Source organism: Lathyrus oleraceus, chromosome 1, assembly GCF_024323335.1.
Source record: "Lathyrus oleraceus cultivar Zhongwan6 chromosome 1, CAAS_Psat_ZW6_1.0, whole genome shotgun sequence".
Lineage (NCBI taxonomy): Eukaryota > Viridiplantae > Streptophyta > Magnoliopsida > Fabales > Fabaceae > Lathyrus > Lathyrus oleraceus.
In genome coordinates, this window is record NC_066579.1 from 400689123 (window position 1) to 400695734 (window position 6612).

A 6612-nucleotide genomic window follows, 5' to 3' on the forward strand; every position below is an offset into this window, starting at 1 on the left:
GTAGTCACACATACATGTCATGACATCAGTCAAGACATTAGTGTTTTACCATATAATGCAGCCAATTAAACACCTACATGGTTCTTTAATACAAGATTTAAAACTGAATTTGATATATAACTTGAATATGGTCAATGAGAGGGATAAGGATTGAGAGGAAGAAGATTTTGTTTTCTTGAATTATGAGGAAGGAAGCAACGAGTGAGGAAGAGAACATAGTTATTAATGTGTTTGATTTGTTCTTATGTTTTTTTGTTGTTGAAAAAAACCACGCCATGTGCCCTTCAGTGATTGGTGGTTTGTTACATTTGAAAATTTTTAAAAAAATCAAACACATAAGTAAGGAGGAGTCCACCTCCCTCACATGATCATACTTCTTCCCATTTTTGCTTTTTTTTTATTATTTATTTTTATTATATTTAGGTTTCTTATTTATTTATTGGATTGGGCTTTAAGTCCGTGGTAATTCTTGCACCCCCATGCCCATTCTTATCGACACCCTTTTTCATGTTTTTATTATATTTTTATTTTATTTTCTTAATTAATTAATTAACTTAGATTAGTAATCTATAAATCGATTATTTTTTATTTGATTAGATTTTAAGGGATTAATTACTTTTAATTGTTAAATGGATTACGCGATGATTTGTTAATCGATCTCATTTTGATAAGTCATTTACTTAGGTAATTTCTCTTTTAATCCATACCCATATTATCGTACAGTAAATAATTTCACTTAATATTTCCTACAAATTTGATTTCACTAACATCTCTTTCATCACAAACTATTTTCTAAATCAAACATGATTAAATTCTTTTTCTAAATAAACGCGAAAGAAAAGGATTGTTGGAATGTAGCATTTTAGCAAAACCCTTGAATGATTGGTCCTGAGCCACGCGTTTTGGTTTAACCTCTCATGCTTTTCTTTCGTCCTTAAAACACTTAAATCAACTTGGACAAATAAGGGCCGCTGGGATCCAGCATTCTGGCATAACTCTCTGAACAATTGATTATTATCAAACGTTCATTGTCCATTAAACAAGTTTCTCAATTAATTTGAATAAAATAGGACAATTAAAATCTAGCATTCGGGAGGAACCCCAAATGATTGATCTTGAGGCTTAGGTCTCGTTCTCATCAAACATTCGCCATTCACCTACAAAATACATCTAACCAATCAAACTTCTTTTTTTCTCACAGTCGTGCGATCAACAAACCTTTTTATAAATGCAAGACATTTTGTCTTAAGATAATGCAAAGAAATGTTTCATCCATAATAGTTGAGTTGAGATAAGTAACATTTTCCCGTGAATGTTGATTTATAAATCTAATGTGATACAAACGTTCGCTCCTCATTGTAGCGGTGTATTCGTCACCATCGAAAATATTAACTAGATCCGAGGTAAATCATACAAAGATAGAGTCGCCACCGCACTTCTATTTATCCAAAGGAATGGCTAGAAAGCGAACAAAAGCCTAAGAAGTTTTACGCAAAGAAAACTAATAAAAGGTCAGAGATCTGGGTAAGGGGGTAATTATGTTATGGGAAGGTGTTAGGCACCCACAACATCCTAGATACTCCTAGGGAACCTCTTTTCACAAATGTTGTATTATTATCTGTTTATGAAATATTTTTGTGCAAACACGATTGAAAGGATGAGAGAAGAATGTACAAGTTAGTTATTTTTGTGTTTGGATGGATGAACCCATTGCCTACATACCTTTCATGAAAGATAATGATCAAAACGTCGTAGTTCGGCTAAAAGATTTCAAAAAGTGAATGAATTGATTTTAAACAAAAGCCCTAAGGTCTTTCATTATCAAAGGGAGAAAACTCGACCTGAACAACCACAAGTCCACCATGTGAGAACAGCTTCAACATACTAGAGGGGTTAACCCTGTTTTCAGTATGGAAGTCTTACAGTTCGATCACTAAGGACAAAAGGTGAGATTCACATCAACCACTAAGATAATTCAGATCTATGGCTAATGCATGAAAATTTGATTAAGAAGTGGACTTGGGCCCCAAAAGACAATTGAGTGAGTGGAATTAACCAAGTAGAAGTATTCACAAACATGTCAAAGTTGATTAGAGATTCAATTCACAATAAGTGCTATGAAAAGAGAGTTTGAAAATCAAAGGCATAAAGCCTAGGTTTCTAGTTTTGAAAACAAGTCAAAATGTTTGCACAATAGTTTTCTGGTTTTGGGTTAAGGATGAAAAGATGAATCAAAGTTAAGCATGCAAGAGGTGAGGGTTAAGGGACAAGATAAAAGTTGCTTTCTTAAGATCATAGAAATGATCCAAGTAAGTTCCTTTGGAATGGTCAAGCACAGAGGCAAATAACAGATAAAGCATGGTATCAGAGAAAATAAAAAGCAAGAGGAAACAAGATGCCAATAGCTGGTCTTACTCTCGACTCCAAGGAAATGGAATGCCAATCAATGGTCTTAGTTCCAACTCCTACCAGATCACAGGAAACAAATGCCAATAGCTGGACTTACAATTGACTCCTCAATAGACAAAACAAAATGTCACAAAGTATGAACAATGATCATGAAATGATATACAATTAATGCTCAAAGATGAAAACAATGCACAGAGGCACACACAAACAATTATGCACAGATAAACAAACAAGCACACACTATACACAAACAATGGGCTTCACACAAAGGGTGGGCTTTAGTCAAGGGGTCATGTCAACCTCGACAAATAAGCCAGCTGTACAAGTGTAAACAGAGGCTCTTAACCACTAACATTGAGAGTTAGGGTGAGCAGATGAAATGGGAAATGAGGATTAGACCTCATAGCTCTTAACCCTGGCCTAGGTGAGCTTGAATCAAAGAATGTGTGGGAGTCCATAATGAGGAACTCTATTCCATAATGACTGACACAATAAGATTTTGGGGTGTTTATTCAAAATGCATCAGCACGTAGTGCGAGCAAGATGAAAGACTCAACTGAATAGCAGGGGATGGATTGCACATCCCTTCTATCTGCCAATGGCCTCTTCACTTAGGAGGTCTTTACATGTAACCATGCCTCATTGAGGTCTTTAGCACAAAATTAAACAATAAAAAACGTGGCCTCTTAAGGAGGGCTTCACACAGGTGCTTGCCAAAGATAGCAGGTCTTCCAGACTACATGGAGAAAAGAAGTTACCTAAGTGGTATGCCAACCACAAGCAAAGCAAAGCAACTCAAGCAATGAGTTAAAGCTACTAAAGTACCTGTGTAAACAACCAAACAATCAGTATAGTATTCAGACAACCAGTCAACAGACAAACAATAGTGATTTCCAATATACACAACAAACAAGTCATAAGAGCACTCATTCAAATGAATTCCACCACCAAAAGACCTACACACAATCAAATGTTAGCAAGCAAAGCAAATATCAGAGCTCAAGTGATGAGGCAACATCAACCATGGAGATTGGATGCTTGATCCTGAAATACACAGCTCAAATGTGAGTTCAAACCCCTAGGGTGAAGCCTAAGGTCAAAGGTGGAGTAAAAAGTCAAAATAGAAGCTAATACTCAACATGAAGCATGTTTAAACAAGTGAGAACATGTCCTAAAAAGGACCAAATCAAAAGCATGACGCAAGGTCATGTAGTGAGCAAGAGAAGACAAAGGAAATTTCAAAGCACACAATTGATCATCAAGAATGAAAATTCCATATCAAAACAGAAATGAATCAAACAATCCTGGAAATTTTTATGTACACACAGTATGTCAAACACAATCATCATGCCAAAAATTAGAATCAACAGAGTTCAATTGACCTAGAAATGAAAATGCACAAGTATGACATCAAATTGTGTGACACAGATTGTCACATAATACAATCATGTGCATAAAACAGAGATGAAAAATGAGAAAAATGCACAATCAAGCCTCAAAGGTCAAGAATCATGTTAGGAATCATCACACAAAATTTCATGGCAATTGGATCATTATTGAGCATTTCACAATAGAAAGAATGAAGCAATGTCACAAAAGCATACATGTTCAATCCACAGTCCACAACCAAAAATTCTGAAATGGTAAAATCAAAAAGTCACAACCAAAAAATAGTAGACACTTCAAGGATCATGTAGCAAAAAATCTGGAATTATTTGGAATCATTTTCAATTTGATATGATTTTTCAAAGTTTGGTAAAAATATTTGAAATAATGAACAAAACACATATGGAAATTGGAGGTAAGGAGAATGCTGAATTAATTTGAAAATGTGCGCTCAGCCAGAATCTAAGCCTGTACGCGCTGGAAAAAGAAAATAAAATCCAAAAGTTGCATCGCCAGGGATTGAAGCATGTTCATGCAAAACGATGCAGTTTCATTAAACTGAGGTGGCGCCTGCGTCAGCAGTCAAAGGCCACGCGTGGACATGGTCAAAGCACATAGGCCAATCAATTGGCCAACAGGCGCGCATATGTGGCAGCCAACACACAAAACCCTAGCCAGCATACATAAATTGCAGACGGCGGCGCCTAGGGCGGAAACCACCGTCTTCTTCGTGAAGATGGTGGAGGAACAGTACACACACATGATTTTTTTTCCAGAATCCAGTAAAAATGATATCAATCGAAAGCTCTTCACATGTACATCACAGATCAATCATCATTTAATCAAAACAAGCCATGGATTAAGGGAATCGAAGACAAACATTTTGACATTCAAACTTTCAATTCCATATAACTCAGCCAATAATCCACCAAATCACATGAAATTTTCATCAGCATGCTCAGCAAGAGAAGGTCTACACTATCATGGCAAAAGATTGGAGAATTAAGAGCTTCTAAAAACCTACCTCTTGAAGAACAGTCTCTGAAATCTGCAGATTCAAGGCTAGACAAGCATCCAGATCTACTCCTGTATCACTGTTATGAAGCTTGAAGTAGAAATTGAGGCTTGGAGAGGATTAGATCTAGCTCAAAAATCAGTTTCCATTGCTATGTTCTTGAGCTTCATATGCTTGATTTCCACTCGAATTCTTCAAATGAATGCTTAGATCTTCATCAACAACACTCAACAAACCAGAATATGGAAGAAAATTGCAATGTTATGTGGAGAATTTTCAAGTTTTGATTTGGAGAAAAAATGGAGAGAAGAAGAATCTAGATCTAGAAATGATGAATAATGAACAATTCTGTTAGGATTTAGCATTTATACCTTGTCCTAATCCTACTAAAAATGTGATTAGGCATTGGTTAATTACAATTAAGTGAAATAAGGTGTGTGACCAAAAAATGGAAAATGGTGGTGCATGGCAAATCCACACGTGAACAGTAACATGTGCATGAGCAAATTCACTTAAAATCTTCCAATGAACACAATGGCAATGGTATTTAACTCATGTAATGCACCAAATTCAATTTTCTAAATTTCCCTCCAAAATGGGCATGAAAGAGCAAATGATTATGTGATGAAATTTCATGCAATGTGATGATGGATTTGTAAATTATAGGTCATGAGAAGAAATATGCAAAAAGAGGCACTCATTTTGGAGTTTTGGTTCAAAAGTTATGGCTTGTTGAAGTTCCATGCACACTTGGCAATTATTTGATCATATCTCCTCAACCATTCATCAGATGCTCAAGATCTTGGACTTTTTGGAAATGGGAGAAAGATATCTTCAACTTTCATGTTGGACAAAATTTCATTTGAAGCTTCCTTGATGTTGGAAAGTTGAGTTGAAAGTGAACCAAAAACTTGCTATTTTTGGAAACTTGAAATTATAGGTCACTTTCCATTTTGGGAAACTTTTGCACTGGCTTCAAATTATTCAATATGGATGTTTGACATGATGAATAAGCCTTGTTTGAACATGAATGGGATGAAGAAATTCAATTCCCACACTCAAAGCCTTCAGTTGACTTGCAGTTGACTTGCATTGGTCCTTAGATGACCTAAAAAAACATTCTGATGAACTTGAGCCTCAACCACTTGGGGAATTTGCTTCACAATGGACCTCTAGCTCATATAAGCTCAAAATAATGATCACATGATCCACATCTCAAAGGGAAAACCTCATCTCTTGCACAAAGGATTCACTTGAATTGCCTTGACCTATTGACTGCTTAGGCTGCAAGACAAATGTTAAATGACATATTTTTGTACATTTTTGGTTAGTAATTAAAAGAAAAGCAATGATATACAAATTCAAGCAATGCTTGGTGATCAAGAACCATTCTCAGGAGATATCCCACCCACAGGGAAGGAAGCAAGGTGTTCAATGATCCTTGAGGCAATGTAATGTCATGATATGATGCCATGAGGGATCTTAGGGACAAAATTGGGGTCTTACAGATGCCCCTATTTAAGGTCATTCTAGCCGGAGAAGTGAAGGTTAAAATCTTCATCTCGACGAGGTAGAATGGGCTTAAATAATAACAAAGAGACAAATTTTGGTCCCTAAGAGACCTCCTAATGCAAATGTATGTATGCAAAACAAAACTCTATGTGGGGATGAAAACCACCATAGGGCTAAAACAGCACTCCACTGGGGATGAAAACCACCATAGGGCTAAAACAGCACTCAACTGGGGATGAAAACCACCATAGGGCTAGTAGAGGCTAGGAGGAAAAATGTTGTGCTGCCGG